The 19,385-nt window shown below is 33.5% G+C and overlaps 1 long non-coding RNA gene across 2 annotated transcripts; it reads right to left on the bottom strand.

Moving 5' to 3' along the window:
- Positions 1-1,143: 1,143 nt before the first annotated feature.
- Positions 1,144-3,555, bottom strand: LOC139877280 (uncharacterized). 2 transcript variants are annotated; one of them, XR_011768524.1, is made up of 6 exons: positions 3,084-3,555; positions 2,636-2,973; positions 2,387-2,542; positions 2,134-2,280; positions 1,748-2,044; positions 1,144-1,515 (listed from the first exon to the last, which is right to left on the bottom strand). It is a non-coding gene; the product is annotated as an uncharacterized lncRNA (long non-coding RNA). The 2 variants fall into 2 exon arrangements; XR_011768523.1 differs by having other exon boundaries at positions 1,144-2,044.
- Between the last annotated feature and the right edge of the window lie 15,830 nt (positions 3,556-19,385).

The raw sequence follows: 19,385 nt of genomic DNA, 5'->3' as shown, positions 1-19,385 counted from the left end.
ATCCTATACACTAAATCCTAAACCCTAATTCCTAAACCCTAAACCCTAAAACATAAATTCTAAAATCTTAACCCTAACCTTAAATCCTAAACTGTAAACCATAAATTATAAACCCTAAATAGCAATTTCTTAATCTTAAACCATTATCTCTCAACGCGAATGTGTAATATTTTTATCCGATTATTTATAAAGTTAATTGAAAATCATCACTAATGTATGTAAGGTCACCTGATTTTTTTCCATACAATCTATATGTTTCTCTTCGGTGTAGTTTACCACACATTCGTTAATGTCATTAATCTTTTTAGGTGATCATGAATTGTGAATAATGCCATAGCTTGTTGTCTTTTGGTGAGTATCTTTTGAATCTCCGACGCAATCTTTTCACGTAATAGCTTCGATCTATAAAGTTGCAAGCGGCGATAATGGAACTTTTTCAACGTCTTTCTTAAGTCTTTGGTGTGGTTTCTCACATATTCGTTAATGTCATTAGTCTTATGAGGTGGTCATGAGTTGTGAATAATGTCATAGTTTGTTGTCTTGTGGTGAGTATCTTTTAGATCTCCGACAAAGCCTTTTCTCGTAATTAGTTAGCCGGTAATCAGTAAATTATATTTTCTTACAAATATGTATATTATTAAAATATATTAAAATCTTAAATTGTATCGAAGATTTTACCTGATTCATAAGGTTGTTCTTAATACTTAGTTTTCCAACAAAACTTAGACATACAATTTTCGAAAATTGACATGACAGATTCATTAAATTTATAAAATAGTTATTCTTGTGAATAATAGATTGAATAGTCTCAATAAAATATGTTATTATATGTTTACGTTACAAATACTAATATTAGCATTGGGTTATTTTTCAAACTTCACTTATATAGATTCATCAAATAATTACAATGTGCAAGAGATTCAAACTAAAAGTAATATTGTTAAATTACAATGTGCAAGAGATTAAACTTTAAATGCATAAATTCACTAAGTAATTCACAAGAAATCACGACAATAACATTAATTTCAATATTTTACTGAAGAGTAGCTCTTGCTTCGAAAGAAAAATATGAATTCAAAACTGTGAATTCCTATAAAAAGATTAAAATAAATAATCGAGAAACAAACATAGTGGACCCTATCCTGTTAGCAACCACATCTCGTCTCACTGAATTCGACTTAACGGCAACCCGAGTAATTGTAAACATTCCAAATATGCTGAAACTCAATATCATCAATCTATCATCTAAACTAAACTTCATATGGAACCTTTTTCCTCACTTATTCATCATTAACAACCACTTATTCATCATTAACAATTTCTGAGTTGAAACTAACAAGGTTGAGGTCATTCGCGCTTCACGGCGGCCGACCTTAGTCTTTGTGGTGATGCGTTCGATGACATAACTAACCACATCCCACATTTCTCTAACGTTATCTAGCACCATGTGCAGTGTTGATCAAATGCCCTTGCTCGACCCATAAGTTTCTTATTATTCCCGAAGTTAATTATAACCTGGATTTGGGACACAATGATAGAAAAAAATCAGACAATAAGTCGAACACAACCCATCCAATTCAAACTAATATTTATCGTGACTTGTTTTTACAATAAAGCTTCCTTTCATCTTTCTCAAAACTATCCAACCAATTAGTTACAATATAATATCCTAGAACGTTACAACTAACTACAAAAAGAGGGGCAAAGCTAACATGTAAGGTAGCAATGTGTAGTTTATAATTTGTACCTCGTTGTAATGGCAATTGTCTTTTTTCATGAGATAACTCCTATTGTGCACTACTGCACACTTTGTATAGTGTAAAACAAACCCATATGAACTTTTTCCCTTTTGGCTCCACAAACCAACAACTTTCAATGCATCCATCAATCCATATATCCATATTTCATACATCAGTCCATTAAAACTAATATAAAAGATTAAAAGAAAGTAATTATCATATCATCTAGTAGTAGGCACGAATAAGGTACTCCATAACAAAATCAGACACCATAGTCTTACTGAAAAATGCCCATGCAGCCATATCTGCACACACAAAAAACATAGTGTATTGTGTATACTATTAAAAATAAAATAAGATAAAATAAGTAACAGTAAGAACTCTTATTACTAACTTATGAAGCAGTTTCTCTCAAAACCACATCAAGAGCTTGAATAGTTTCTTGAGGATTATCGCAACTTCTACCATTTAAAAACCGTCTTAAATGATCAAACTCTTTTCAGCAGCAAACTTTATGTTGACTTTATAATCACGTGTTCTCCTACATATTTAACATAGCACAACATAATAAGTACTATTGTACTAAATACAAAATATCTGGCATACATTCATGAAGATATTAGTAAATAGAATGGCAAGGTGTATACACCCATCTTCATTATCATGGACAGTAACAACTTAATTCTTTGGACGCTAAAGGTGATGATTCAGCAGCAAATGCGCTCTTTTTACCATCATAAGCCAACCGCCGATTACACATGTGTGAAGTCACGTACTTCTCAGGCAAACATTTTAATATAGCTCTGCATTTGGATTTTGAGGTCACTTCAGGGGTAATTGTCACCTATAAAAAACTCACAATATTTAAATTTTAAATTCAAATGAAATTGTCATACCTGATGTTATAGTCGATCGTATGAAACCGCGCTTTGATTGAAGTAAGTTGCTCCCTGACTCGCAGCCCAAAATCTTCATTTACAAGTTTATCTTGATTGTACTTATTCCCTTTCAGCACCTGTAGCCACCAAAAATTACAAAAAATGATACTAACTGAAATAATCTTGAAATAATTATAGTAAACATTTGCAGTGACGAAAAAAGATGTCAAAATTAATACATTATCGATCTCTTATTCACGATCCGTGGGACATCTACAAGTAGCCTTGAGCATTGAGGTAACCTGCCTCTCATTGAGTTTCTTCGAATAACGTTGACTATCAACAAATCTGAAAATCTGAAAATCTGTATAATATACATATTGTTATCAGCATACATCAGTTAAAATTATTAGTAATTCAGATCGTATGAACCCTAAATTAAAAAGATAAATCAAAATCGACATACTTGAAGATCATGTTCGGATAAAGAAATAGATCTATCGCTGGATTATGTACAGGTCTCTTGATCATCATAACATTAAAGCTTATGAATTCGATATCTTTTTGGGTAGCTATCATATCTCACAATCACAAACTACCTTCAGCCATTTTTTCCTTATCATGATTCATTTGTCATCATAAGATGAATCACACTCACAATTAGAATAAAAATTCAAACTTACATAAAACTAATTACTATAACCCTAAACCCCTAAACCCTAACAAAAATAAATTGTGATTACCTGAGTTTTAAAAGTTTAGGTTGAAGAACAAAACGATTCCATTCACGTTGCAATTGACTGGAGGTGGATTAGAGCAATTGAATGAATCGAGATGTTATACTGGTAACCGATTAACATTTTGAGTAATGGAGATCATAGATATCTAGCACCGGAGTCAGGATCTCTGTGAATTGATGGATTCAATTTGTCAGTTTTTGTACGAAACCCCTAATTTTTTTAGAAGCCACCGTGTTTTTTATTAGAAGTTTTTTATTATAAGGGTATTTTAGGAATGGATTATATGTAAAATTGATTTATTAGCTAATTTTTTAGTGGATGATTAATGACCGTTGGATCAAGGGGTATTATAATGTAATTTTCTAATCTAATGGTAATAAAGGGTGTTTTGAAAATATTTATTAGCTAATCGACTCTCTTTTAATGTATATATATAGTGATGATGTATATAGTGATAGTGATAATGGAATCAATATTTTTCATGAAAAATATTTCTTCTACTATGAGTAGATATTTCATGCCTATACTTGAATCTTTTAATGCAAGTTACCAAATGACGACAAGTAGATTCAAACCATGCAAAACGAATCCATACTTGATACCATGATCAGCCGTTTTTGTAACACTGAATTCGTACGATGCAAATATGGAGTACAAATAATTATAGTATAATTATAAAATATGACGTACTTCGTCACGTATAATAATAATAATATCACTCCCAACTATGAGGACTGATTAGCGTCACAATAACCCTTCCTAATATCCGATAAATTTCAGTCGTTCTTCAATCAAACATATTCCAAGTAAATAAACAATTACATAAAATCTAAAAATTACAATTCATCACTACAGTTCACTCATCTAAGTAAATTCAAAATTGAAATAAAACTGGAAACAAAATAATCGATAACAATTACATAAATCATTGTTTTGAACAAATAATAATTAAATTATATTAGAATTAGAATTAGGATGTACCGTTATTTTGATGCGGATACATATTCCAAGAGATTAGTTAATCCCAAAACTTAAAGAACAAAAGTCTTCAAGTTGTCGGCTGCCTCCAGGAGCAAATTATAATACGGAAAATTAACCAAACCTAAAACTATTAATCGTAAACTAAGGGAACGCTAGTTTATTTATAGCTCAAAAACAAGCGTAGCCTCATTATAAGGGTATTTTAGGGATGGATTATATGTAAAATTGATTTATTAGCTAATTTTTTAGTGAATGATTAAGAACCGTTGGATCAAGGAGTATTATAATGTAATTTTCTAATCTAATGATAATAAAGGGGGTTTTGAAAATATTTATTAGCTAATCAAGACTCTCTTTTAATATATAATATAGTGATGTTTTATAAAATAGACTTTTTTGCTCCGTTGGTCCTTCAAATATATACGAAATTGCAATTCGAGTCCCTCAAGTTTTTTTTTGATTTTCGAGTCCTTAAAATTGCAAAATTTTGCAATCCGAGTCCCTCCGTCTAACTTCCGTCAAAATTGGCCGTTAACCTTTGACATGTGTCATGCATGTGAGGGTAAAATCGTCTTTTTACTCTTTTCTTTGACTTTTTTGCTTTGTTGGTTCTTCGTTTATACACAAAATTGCAATCCGAGTCCCTAAACTTTTTAATTCGAAATTTTATCTGTTTTTTATCTTTAATTCATACTTTTTATCTTTGATTCGACTTTTTATCATCATCATCTCTCATCTCCTTCTTCCGCCAACTCTGTTTTCAACCGTAACTTCGTCATTAGACTCATCGGAATCACTACTGTTGATAATGTCATCATCGTCATCTTCTAACTTTCTCCGACACTTCGCATCACCGTCAAGGAACGGGTAGGGTTTGTCCGATTTAAACTGCTTGTTAGTTCATGTTCTTCGTCATCTTGTTTGTTCACCATCGTCATCATCTTCATCGGATCATCATCAAATCATCATCGACAGATCTGAAGTTCGTTCGGATTCGAAATCAGGAAGCAAAATTTTATTTCCTAGGTGGTTGTTCGTCATCATCTTATGTTCTAGGTAGGAAATTAAGTGTTAAGCATCAAATTAATGATAAAAAGTCGAATCAAAGATAAAAAGTATGAATTAAAGATAAAAAAACAGATAAAAATTCGAATTAAAAAGTTGAGGGACTCGGATTGCAATTTTGTGTATAAACGAAGGACCAACGAAGCAAAAAAGTCAAACAAAAGAGTAAAAAGACGATTTTACCCTCAAATGCATGGCACATGTCAAAGGTTAACGGCCAATTTAGACGGAAGTTAGACGGAGGGACTCGGATTGCAAAATTTTGCAATTTTAAGGACTCAAAATTCCAAAAAAAAACTTGATGGACTCGGATTGCAATTTCGTGTATATTTTAAGGACCAACGGAGAAAAAAGTCTATAAAATATGTATAAAAGTACCTTGTTTTTTTAAATTATGTTTTGAAAGTACGATGGCCTCTTAAAAAACTCTAGCTATATAAGGGTCGTTTGTTATCATTAGTGATCAACAATATTTTAAGTAGCAAATAGTCGTGCTTCCTTGTGTCTACGAATAAACACAAGTACAAGATTTATGTATGTGATTTATTATATGGATTTATTTATTAGGGTTTTATAGGTTTTGTTATATATAGAAGTAATGATCAAATCTTGATAAATGTTGTTGTGTTGTTACAATTGATGATTGTTATACGATGTATACATGTTGATGGAGTGATTGAACTAATCAAAATAAGCGTCAAATAGTGATTTTAGGGTTTAAACCCATTTAGACCGTTGTTGTTGTCCTTGTTCTTCAGTTTCACGTGAACGAAGTGTCGTTCGTACGGATGAGACCTCATTCACACGAACGACAGGTAGTGTATAAAATATATGCTTTGCTTGTTGGTCCGTACGAAGGACAACTTGTCCGTACGAGCGAGGTTGTCGGTCGTGCGAACCATACTCTAATTTGTATGACCCTGTTTGAGGTGTGCTGTAGTCTTGGATGACTCATCCGTACGACCCAACCGTCATCCGCACGGATGAAGTGGCTCACTCATGCGAGTGAGATCCGTACGAACCAACCGTCATCCGCACTGATGAATTGGCTCACTCGTGCGAGTGAGTGTCACTCGTACGGATGACTTGTCAGATTGTATATGATTTTGTGATACCGCTTTATTGATCTATTTCGATGTTGTGTGGAATTAGAACCATATATGGTTATAGAAAGGGCGGTTTGTTAGGAAATAATTTTTTGCAAATGTGGTGTACATATTCAACTGTATCGTTGACTGACAATGTGGTTATTATATTTGGGTCAGTGGTCATCTCGACTCATTCGATGTGATTATGTATAATCATTGCTTTTGATTCATATTGTGATTGAGATATGATTACAGACTTGGATTGTATCATTCTTAGGTAATAAAGTGGATGTGAAGACTCGGTAATATTAGACCACTGAGTTGTGCTGGTATCAGTGAGTGAGACTATCATTTCATATATTAGTATAAAGTAGCAGGCTGTGCTACTGTTGCGATGTTGTCAGTTTGAATGATTAGATTGTCCTTTTATACTATTGATATACTTTGTTGTATATGTTTTCTTATGTGCACAATGTAGTTGTCGGCCTTGATTTGTTAGGCTGAAATGCGCCGGCCTTTATTTGTTAGGCCGAACTCAAAGAGGTCAACCTTTATTTGTTAGGTTGGTTTAACTATTACTATCTGGTGTAGTATAGCTTTGAATGATGGATTCGTTGCGTCTGGATTACTATACTAAAGATTCAGTAATAAGAACTATCAGTAAACCCTAGCCCAATCAGCTAGTGGTTGATCCCGTACATGCCACCGATCCTCTTGTGATACTTGTTGTACTTGATGTAATTGTGGTAAATGCTACCATATGTGTTGGTGCATATTTGAGATATATAACAACAACAACAACAACAACAACAACAACAACAACAACAACAACAACAACAACAACAACAACAGACCCAATCTCACATGTGTGAGGTATGAGGGAGGTGAGACGTAGACAATCTTTCCTCTATCCTAGAATAAAGAGAAATCATTTCTCTACTCAGAGTGAAACACTCACAGGAGTAGAGAAAGTCCCCCCTCTCTTTGCTCGACGGATAAAGAGATTGTTTTACATCCAAACATCAATTGCCTGTAAAAACACATTCTTTACTTCATTGATAGCAGTTATATTTCACATGTGAATGTTATTTATTAATTAATAACCAACATCGGGTGAGTGGTCAACCAGTATCGGGTAAGTGGGTTTCAACATCGTGTTTGGACTCCGTCAATGATATAAGATGTAATATGTTTCTGTATATTTCATTCAAGGGAAAATGGATACATATATAGCGTACAAATATAACAACCAATTAGCTATTCTAGGAAAATAAATGACAACCATTTACAGCTATACATAATAACCATAATTAGGAGATATGGTCAATCACAATTAATCTTTATCCGTAATACGCCCCCTCAAGATGGACGACCGAGGAGCGAGACCAATCTTGGACATAAAGGCTTCGAATTTTGGACGTGGTAGCGCTTTAGTAAGAGGGTCGGCAAGTTGATCGTTGGTGGAACATGTGTGACCCGCAGTGTGCCCAATTAAACTTGTTCCCGAATAAAATGATACGCGAGTGCTAGATGTTTCATGCGGGAGTGACATACCGGATTAGCCGTGAGCAATGTAGCACCCAAGTTGTCGCAGTATATAACAGGCCTGGTAGGAGGTTGAACACCAAGTTCTCGGAGCAGATTGCATACCCATAAAATTTCAGCAGAGGTAGTTGCTACTGCTTTGTATTCGGCTTCCGTTGATGACTGCGAGACGAATCGCTGCTTCCGAGAGGTCCAGGAAATAGGATTGCGTCCAATGAAAACAACATGACCCATAGTGGAGATGTAATTATCTTTGTCTCCAGCCCAATCCGCATCAGAAATGGCATGAAGATCGAATGGTGAGTCCCGATATAAATTAATGCCCTGATCAATTGTTCCATTAAGATATCGTAGCAGTCTTTTTAATGCAGCCCAATGTGTGTCCCGTGGGGAGTGCATGAACTGAGAAAGACGGTTAGCAGTAAATGCAATGTCAGGACGAGTAAGAGGCAGCCTGTAGAGCTGGATATTCAGTGGGGTTCGATATTAGAGATCCACCATGCGTAGTGAGGGGACTGCCGGTAGCGATAGGTGTGAAGACGGGTTTAGCATGGGGCATTTTTGCACGCTCTAAAAGGTCAATAATATACTGCCGTTAATTTAGAAATAACCCCTGAGTTGTGGGAACCACTTCAACACCTAAAAAATAAGATAGATCGCCCAAGTCTTTGAGTGCAAATTTGGTGGCCAAGCATTGAACAAATTCGTTGAGGCTGTTAACATCCGGGCTTGTAAGGACAATATCATCAACGTAAACAATAAGATAAATGGGTGATCCTTTGGTGTGGTTGATAAATAATGATGAATCACTGATGGATCTGGTAAAACCAAAATTCTTGAGAAAAGTTGTAAGTTCGTTATACCATGCCCGGGGTGCCTGTTTGAGACCGTAAATCGCCTTCTTTAGTTTACACACATGACCTGGAAAGGACGCGTGAGGAAACCCCGGTGGTTGAGTCATGTAAACCGTGTCATAGAGTGTGTCGTTCAAGAAGGCATTATTGATGTCTAATTGGCGAAGGGACCATTTGTGAAGTGCCCCGTTCATATACAATATAAACGATTCACAATAGTTGATTACATCGCGAGGTAATTGACCTCTATATGATACATTTTACAAACATTGCATTCGTTTTTAAAAGACAAACTTTCTGTACATCGAAAATTGACGGCATGCATACTATTTCATAATACCTCCAACTATAATTGACTTAATAATAATCTTGATGAACTCGACGACTCGAATGCAACGTCTTTTGAAATATGTCATGAATGACTCCAAGTAATATCTCTAATATGAGCAAATGCACAGCGGAAGATTTCTTTCATACCTGAGAATAAACATGATTTCAAGTGTCAACCAAAAGGTTGGTGAGTTCATAGATTTATCATAAAACAATAAAATTCATCATTTTGATAGACCACAAGATTTAAATCCTGCATGGTACAAATGGGCCCGAATCTTATACCCACCTGTAATGTACATGCGATATCTTTTAAATACAGTACACCTCGTGTACGAAATCATCTTTCATAAATCTTAGTAACCGTACACATATCTCGTGCACAAAAATAACATACACATAACCTGTGTATAAAATCATTCTCTCGATACATAACATTCACTTTGCTTTCATAGCTTGACTTGGTAACCGACCTTAACATATAATGCGCATAAATAATATCCCCAAAACAGAACATCTCGTCTGTATAATAATCATATAAACCTCAAAGAACTAAACACCATGCCCACTAGCTCTTCCGTCTAGTGAATATTCTGGGTGGGGGTGTTAAACCCGGTAGCTACCTTTAGGATTCGCGTCAATTAGGCGTGCACTAATTCTCAAAATTAGTGATGTTCCCTAATTCTTAGGTTACCAAGCAATAATAATCAGGGGAAAAATATTCATATCAATTGTGGCAATTATCACGTCCACATAATTCAATGGTGGCAATTATCACGTCCACATAATTCATTCGAGGAATGTTTTGCTTGTGTCTATCTCGTCAAACATTTATAAAAGCATTTCATGTATTCGCAGTTCAAAATGTATTTCAAAAGCATTTATTAAAGCAGTTGTAAAAGTAGCGCATGTATTCTCAGTCCCAAAAATGTAAAGAGTAAAAGGGAATCAAATGAACTCACGCATATAATTATTGTAAAACAGTTAATAAAACATTGCATGTATTCTCAGCCCAAAAATGTAATGAGTAAAAGGGAGCAAATGAAACTCACCATACAATATTTTGTAGTAAAAATATTCATACGACGATACTTAACAATGCAGGGTTGGCTTCGGATTCACGAACCTATATCATTCATGTATGTATTAAAACATATTCTTGTAATCTAATAAATATTTATATTATTATTGGTGAAAATTTTTACATTAATAACTTATATATATTATTATATTTTATTTTTGTATATGTTAGATAGATAATAGTATTTGTATATTTAGTTTTTGGGTGTTAAATATATTTTTATATGATAAATCTTTTTGTTTGTAAAATACTGGTTATAATAACACTAAAATATTTATAATGATAGTAATGATAATTTTCATACTATTAATAATAATGATAGTATCAAAAAAAATATAGAGATTTATGGTAATGATACTTTTAGTAGTAATTATATTAATTTTAATAATAACAGTGTTCGTTAATGATAATCATATTAATGAAAATGATAGTATTAATAATAGTACTTGTGTCCATAGTAATACTACTAAATATTATAAAATGATGCAAGTACTAATATTAATGAAAATAATAATAATTTGTATCATTCTCATGATAATAATAATATTCATAATCATATTGGTACTACTAATATTAATATTAAGGATGTTACTAATAATAATAATAATACTGATAGTACCATTACCAATGATACTTAGTAATAATAATAATAATAATAATAATAATAATAATAATAATAATAATAATAATAATAATAATAATAATAATAATAATAATAATTTTTAATAATAATAATACTAATAATGGTAACCATAATAACAATAATGGTATTAATAATTATAATAACAAATGATAATACTAATAATAACAATAAAAGTAATAATTTTAATTATATTAATGGTATTAATAATAGTTAACATAATACTAACAATAATAACAATAATAGTAATAATGATAAGAAATAATAACAATAACCATAGTTGTACCTCAATAGAATAGGTTTTTAAAAAATATCGTCACTGCCGGGGATCGAACCCGAGACCTCCCGTATACCCTTCAACACACTAAACCATTACACCAATCCTTACTTTTCTGATTAATCTGGTTCCTATAATTATTTACCCCGTATTATTCTGTTCCCAATTCATCTTCTTTTTCTCATTACCAAAACGACCAAGGATCAAAATGTTTAAACAGATGTTTATTTACCTTAAGATAACCATAACTAACCAATATCAGTTGTTTATATGTAAAAAAAATAAATAAAAGATCAATACAGCTTCTACAGCCGTCGCTGTATCAAAGAAAAAAATAAAATTCGATTTTGGATTTGGAGGCTGTTATAGACGAAATTTATAACATGAAATAGATTCCAATTCTTTCTTAGAAACTTTGTGAATTGCCAATTGAAACAGAATCATCAAAACGAGTATGAATTTTCATGAAGAACAATAGTTTGACTTAAAAAAAATAAATGTTTGACTCTGAAATTGGAATTCATTACGAAAAATTAAAATTTGAAAGTTTGCAGATTGTTTGAAATAGATATTTCAATCACAACTGCATTATTACATTTTGTATTTGATTTCGAAATCGATCTATTGGAAGAATGAACTAAGAACAGAGATATACGACTAGTTCCTATTTTTCTGTTAAAATTCGACAGCTATAGATCGTTATATGTGACTGGAATTGATTTTGAGAGGGTAAAGTTAACTGAGTTTATTAGAAACACGGAGGAATCGATTGTTGTGTATCAAATTGGGTCGACAGGTTAAATCAAAAGGACAGAAATAATAAAAATAAAAAAAGAAGAAAAAAAAGATATCGGTCTATTTATGATTTGTACGATTGATCTGCATATGTAACTAATTTTGGACAACATCAAAAATCCCTTACAGTTAGATAGTGATACCCAACCTATTTCACTATATGTAATCGCTTATTATTTTAAATTTAATATTAAATACATATAAATATACTTATAATAATAATTCTATTAAATATAATAAATAATAATAATGGTAATAATAATTATTAATAATAATTTTATTTATGATATGAATAATAATATTAATGTTGATAAAGATAATAATGATATGTTTTTAATAATATTAATATTAATCATAATAATAATAATATTAATAATAATAATACTATTACAAAATTAAATGTGTCAACTTTCATATCTATATATATTATATTAAGAATAATAATGATTAATACTGATTATTAATATTAATGAAAGTAGGCATAGTATTATTAGTATAATAACTATATTTTTAACTTGTAATTAAATTTAATATTTTCTTATTACAATTTATTAATTATATCCTATTTACTAGTTACCTAATGTATAGGATATTTAATGTATATATATATATATATATATATATTATGTATTTTACATTATACATGTAATCTTAATTGTATATAGAAGTCATATATATATATTTATTTCAATATCCACTTAATTATCTTATATATTATTTTGTATTTTAATTCACATGATTAAAGTATATTTAATTAATTTTTAAAATATTATATACATTCTTATATTTATATTTGTGTGTGTGTGTGTATATATATATATATATATATATATATATATACACATATTTACATCTAATTGCTCGTGAATCATCGGGAATAGTCAAAGGACAAATGCATTAACGTAAACTGTTCCAGAATTTTGAGACTCAGCTTTACAGACTTTGCTTATCGTGTCGGAAACATATATAGATTAAATTTAAATTTGGTCGGAAATTTCCGGGTCGTCACAATTTGTTGGTAACAGCGAGAGTAAGTAAAGTGCGAATAGTCGCTGGCTTTACTACAGGGCTGAAAGTCTCGGTATAGTCCACACCCGGTCATTGTTGAAATCCTTTCACCACGAGTCGTGCTTTGTAACGTTCAACACTACCATCAGAATTGTATTTAATACGATATATCCACTTACATTTTATCACATTGTAAGATGAGTCAGATGGAACTAAATCCCATGTTCCTAGATTGTGTAGGGCTGTTAGCTCATCCAACATGGCTTGTTTCCACAATGGATCCTTTAGGGCCTGATTTATCGTAGTGGGTTCAAGTGGCCGAGACTTAATTGTGCTAGTGTGAACATACTTTGGATTAGGCTTGACAATATTTTTTTTGGAGCGAGTGATAATAGTGGTTGAAGTAGAGGATGAGGGTAGTGGTGGAACATCCGTAGATGAAACCGGAGGTGTGGTGGTGGCAGCAGATGGAGCGTGAGCCGAAGTTGGTTCAGGCATTGGTGGAGGTGTATCAACAGTTGGAGGGTGTGAGGGTGTAGCGATGATAGGAATTCCAACATCACACCATGAGTTACTGCTAGGGTAGGAAGGTGGAGTTGCGGAGGATGTGAGTTTGACATATGGAAAATTGTCTTCGACAAAACGGACATGACAAGAGGTGTATAAGCGATTGGTGACCAGGTCAAGGCAATGATATGCACTTTGTGTAGCAGAATAAACAACAAAAATGCACGGAGTGGACCTTGCATCTAATTTATGAGAGGTGTAAGGGCGAAGCCAAGGGTAACAAAGGCAACCAAAACATCGAAGTTTGAGATAGTTTGACGGAGTCTTGAACAGAGAGTGATATGGAGATTTGTTGGCTAGAATGGGTGTTGGGAGACGGTTAATGAGATAGGAGGCGGTGGTGAAGGCTAAGGGCCAAAACGATGTAGGAAGTTGAGCCCGAGTAAATAATGAGAGCCCGGTTTCAACAATATGGCGATGCCTACGTTCGGCTAGACCATTGTGCTCGGTTGTATGAGGGGGTCGGGTGTATGAGGGGGTGTTGTAAGTTGAGAGATTCCATTGACGGAGAGATAATCAGAGAGAGCTATGTACTCACCTCCATTATCCGAGTATAATGTTTTAATGGAACGATGAAAATAGTTTTCGACGAGTGCTTTAAAGCGAATGAACACATTTTTGGTGTCTGACTTCTTTTTAAGGGGATAGAACCAAACATATCTTGTAAAGTGATCAACAAATATGACATAATACTTGTAATCGTCATAAGAATATACCGGCGAGGTCCATACATCAGAATAAAGAATTTCAAGAGGAAAATTGGATACTAAAGTATTTTTATTGAATGGCAATTTATGACTTTTGTTAAATTGGTAGGCATTACAGTTAAAAGAAATAAACTTAGGAACATTAAGTCTAAAGGAAGTTGTAATCGCCTTGAAGGTTGCCATTGATGGGTGTCCGAGTCTATGATGCCAATTATTCACTGAAGTCCAAATACTGGAATAAGCACAAATAGAAGGAAGTGAAGAAGACAGCTGATAAATGCCATCTCTAGTTGGCCCCGTTAGGAGTGTGACCCCTGTCAAGCGATCCTTCACAAAAAACGAATAAGATGTAAAGGCAATAATAAGATTGTTATCTTTACATAGACGATATATAGAGATGATGTTACGACGCATTTTAGGAACATATAATACATCAGAGAGTGATAACGCTTTTGTAAAGGTGGAAAGAGAGGTGGTGCCAATATGTGAAATAGATAAGCCCTTACCATTACCGATGACAATCTCATCAGTACCACTATATGGAGAGTGAAGTGACAAGTTTGCTAAGTCTTATGTTACATGATGGGAAGCACCCGAGTCCAAAAGCCACGCATCTGATGGAGCAGTGGAGCGAGTGGTGGTTGCGTGAGCTTGTGGTTTGTTGTAGTTGTTGCTGCGAAAATCAGAAGGTGAAGGCGGTTTGATAGCAGGATGAGCCTCGGCAAAAACAGAACATCTTTGAAGAGAATGTCCCTTCGCTTGGCACCATTGGCAGGTGCCTAAAAAAGGGCGAGAACCGGTGTAGTTGGTGGACTGTTTCGAACCATGAGTCGTGGGTGTACGATTTGGTGGGTTGGATGATCGATAGTTGTTGTTGCGTGTGTACGTAACATTTGCTGTGGCCGGAAGTGCAGTAACCAAGGGCTGACTTTTGAGTGCAAGTTCCTTGTTGAGTAATTTTTCATGAAGTTCAGTGAATGGTATTGGATCATCTCGAGCATTAACGGCATCGATTACACTTTGATAGGAGTCGTCAAGACCTTCAAGAACACGGTCAATTATATCTTCTGGAGGTACAATCGAATCAAGTAGGGCAAGATGATCGGTGCACGCTTTGATGGCATGCATATATTCGGTGATTGACTGTGGTCCTTTGGTGATAGTTTTGAGCCGCATCTTGAGTTGTTTGATATGGCCTCGAGAGGAACTAGCGTAGGTACTTGCGAGAGTTTCCCACAGATCCTTTGTGGTTGTGGTTAAGGATACAAGTGGGACAACAGTTGGATCGAGGGTGCCAATGAGTGCACCGAAAAGTAAGCTATCCTGACGCACCCAAGTCGTATGCGCAGGATTGGTGGAGGAAGTGCCATCTTTGGTGATCGATGATGGTGGGGCTGGATATGTGCCGTCAATGAATGTGAACAATCTGTACCCGTCAAGCATCGCTTGAACCTGTAACTTCCATGAGTTGTAATTTACAAGCGTAAGCTTGATTACGTTGGTGAGTGAGACGACGATAATGGGGTGAGTAGGATCCGCATCGTTTGGGATCGTGTGAGAGGACATGGTAGCTGCCGCAAGAGAAAAAAAAAATAGGTTTAGGAATCGGCAGGCTCTGTATACCATATAAGATATAATATGTTTCTGTATATTTCATTCAAGGGAAAAGGGATACATATATAGCGTACAGATATAACAACCAATTAGCTATTCTAGGAAAATAAATGACAACCATTTACAGCTATACATAATAACCATAATTAGGAGATATGGTCAATCACAATAAGGCCTGTTTACTTTTTGTTTTATTAAGCTATATAGGGATATAGATAGCAGTATGGATATTGAATTGAAGAGTTATATGTAGTAAGATGAGTATGAGATTTGTTGTTTACTTTTTATACTAAATAAATTGACTGAATGAGTATAATGACCAAATTAACCTTTTGAATTAAAATATATTTTTACACCCCATAAAAACATTTATATCTAATTTACACTTTACGCTCCATTATATCAATAAAATTTATTTATTTATACTCAAACAAACACACAAACCCACTTCTTCACTTGTATTACTCAGTATTTATTTTACCAACACGTATCATTTGTTCATAACACACAGACCAACTTGTATAACACCACCGATGAAGTCTATAACTGTAAATTTTTATTTCTCGGAGTCATCCCTAAACATGAAATAAAGTACGCAATACGGTATTTAAAAGCCCTTTATGAAAGCCGGATTTGACTGCAAAATTCCTCAAATTGAAGATGAATTTGGCTACTTTAATTCTTCGAATGGTTGTCGGTTGTGGGTAATTGAACTTTTGAACGGTTTTCGGTGGTGGGTATTTCAGATCTTCGAACAATTATTTCATATCTTCAAACGGTTATTTTCTTGGATCTCTTGTTTACTTGAAGGAAATAAGATTAATTTTATGTTGATAAAGTCCATGTAACAAGAGAGCATGATGATGGCAGAGGAAAAGGAGGCTAAAAACTCAAAAGGGTAGGGTTGGAAAAACTGATTAATTTCTTGACTATATGGGGACAACACCACTTTTGAATATTACCGAATAATGCCTTAGTACAGAATAATCAAAAATTAAGTCCAAAAGTAAACAAGAAAATTTCTTACCGAATAATCTATGTGGACTATTAAGTCCAATTAAGCCAAAAGTAAACAATTTAATGATGAGAATAAATATAATAGTTGTATTAATTTCTCTTCTTTCTTTGCGAAAAGCAAAAAAATTATAATAGATAAATCCGAACATCAATTATGTACAACTAAACTATCTTTGTAGAATAAGTGAAATACATTGATATGATTATAGCAACAAAAGGAGTTGAACTAACTTTATAGAATAAACGAATTTGATCAAGTAGATGGCACTTCAAAATTGATTTGTTGATCATCATGATTCATGAAATTGTGTTTTCGAAACTGATGTTGCGTATACAAAATATCATTTTGAGAACATATGTCCCGATCTATTACTTCAAAACATGTCAGTCCCGAGTAGTGATGCACGGAAACCGATTTTGGACCGGTACTGTTGTTCCGGTTGTTAATGAAGGTTTTCCTTAAGATCTCATAGCAAAGTCAATTCGTGTGGTTTGACTTGGCATAAAGAGGTTAGTAACGATTGTGGTGGTTCGGATGGGTGTAACGTTAACGAAGCTAATCTTGGTTCCTCTTCGGGTTTGGTGTACTCTAACCATATGTACTTTGACAATCAAGCCTTGAGCGCTCATGTTTATGGAGAGCCCTCTACTACCGTAAATGACACACTCATTCATTCGAGTGACCCGATAAGTGTTTCGAGTGATTTGGGTGTAAACAATGGTGAAAACACTCCCCCTTAATCCGGTTTCAGTCATTGTTAATGAGGTGCGATGCACGTATGATGTTTAGGGGATTGTGGGGTTATTGAATGTGGCTCAAATAAGGTTACACATGTTCTTTTGGTCACAGTGTCACTTAGAAAATTATCCCTTTTGGCATCTAAGCCTTCATACAAAGATTTAGTTATTGGGAATATGCCAAAGTACATGCCGAGTAATATCGATGATCACTTGGTCGATATGTGAGTGATCGATACCGCTACCGATCCTCTATTTTGTTTGGGTCCTCATCGACTTCGTTCCTTAATTCTTCTATTACAAATGTGGGCCAGCTCGTGGATTATTGTAGGGTTTCAAGGGTTCGAAAGACTTTACGTCCGTTGTTTTAAAGTTAGACAATTCAAGTGAGAAAAGGCCATTGGTGGAATCGGATGTGGCAAAGCCTTTCATTTATTCGGACTCGCCTTTTGCTTCTTTGATAAGATGATGTTGAGTTTAGGATCAAAAAGGAGGACACCATTCTAATCAATTCCAACGACCCGCAAAAAGCTCTGGCTAAAACGAAAAAGTCTCACAAATGAAGACATGTGCAAAGTGAGGAAATGAGGAATATTACAGTTTGTGAAAGATATTTGATCCTCGGCGTCGTTTTTAGAGTTTGTAAAAGATATTAGAGTTTGTCGGGGCGTTCCCACATAGATGGTGCATAATCTCCCGGCGTCTTTACGGTTAGGTACCATCTTCAGTTTTGTTTCGGTTTCTTTGGTTGTATTTCTTGTTTGTTTCGGTTGTTCGGATTCTAGTATAGGTTGTGAGCTCCCGCTTGATTATTATGTGTTTGTAGGATGTTTTCATTTTATAAGTTGTAATTGGGGCTTTCTTCCCGATCGTTTTAATGTTGCAACTTGCAAGTGTTTTTTGGTAAAAAAACGACATTTGTATATAGAAAAGCGTTTATAATAATTTTTTATTAAATACTTTTACTTTGGTCAGATAATTTTGATAATTTTCTAGTTTTGTGTATCTATAATTTCTATTAAAATTCTATAATAATGATGTCATTATTAGGTTAATTTCTTTGTTAAAAAAATCGAAAAATAAAAGAAAAAAATCTAAGCATGGTGGATGATGTCATTAATTTAAATAATTTTGAATTAAAATTAAATCTTATTAAATAATTATTATTATTAAATCTTATTAATAATTATTTTAATTATTAAAATTAAATAATTTTGAATGATATTAATTAATTATTTTGAATTGAGTATGAGAAGGTATAAAAGTTAGGCAGAAGAAAATCAATTCTAAATTTATCTTTTGATTTACACTTTTAAAACAGACAACCAATATTATCTCTTATGATTGGATGTAGATTGTTTAATATATATACATTTTAGGTGTTTGATGAAATGTTCAGCTTACGAGTTTATTAGTCGAACTCTGTGGTTTCACGGGTCATTAAACTAAATGACTTTAGCATTTACGTTCACTTAATACCTAAAATATATCATTAAATTGTTTCAGTTAAACAAACCCGTGGTTCTACGGGTCATTTCACTAGTTTTAAATTATTTTTTTAATGGAATAATTTATAATTTATTTTGGTCGAAATATTTTGACACTTGTATTATAGTGGTCTGCGATACAGCGAATCACATCTCCCACCCCGCTATTCCCCTCCCTCTGTTTATAAACTCTCTATTCATTCTGTCTAAACCCTAATTTTTTTTTTTTTTTTT

Source organism: Rutidosis leptorrhynchoides, chromosome 11 (assembly GCF_046630445.1).
Source record: "Rutidosis leptorrhynchoides isolate AG116_Rl617_1_P2 chromosome 11, CSIRO_AGI_Rlap_v1, whole genome shotgun sequence".
NCBI classification, from domain to species: domain Eukaryota; kingdom Viridiplantae; phylum Streptophyta; class Magnoliopsida; order Asterales; family Asteraceae; genus Rutidosis; species Rutidosis leptorrhynchoides.
The sequence above is the reverse complement of the archived record's forward strand: the minus strand, read 5'-3'. Positions and strand labels throughout refer to the sequence as shown.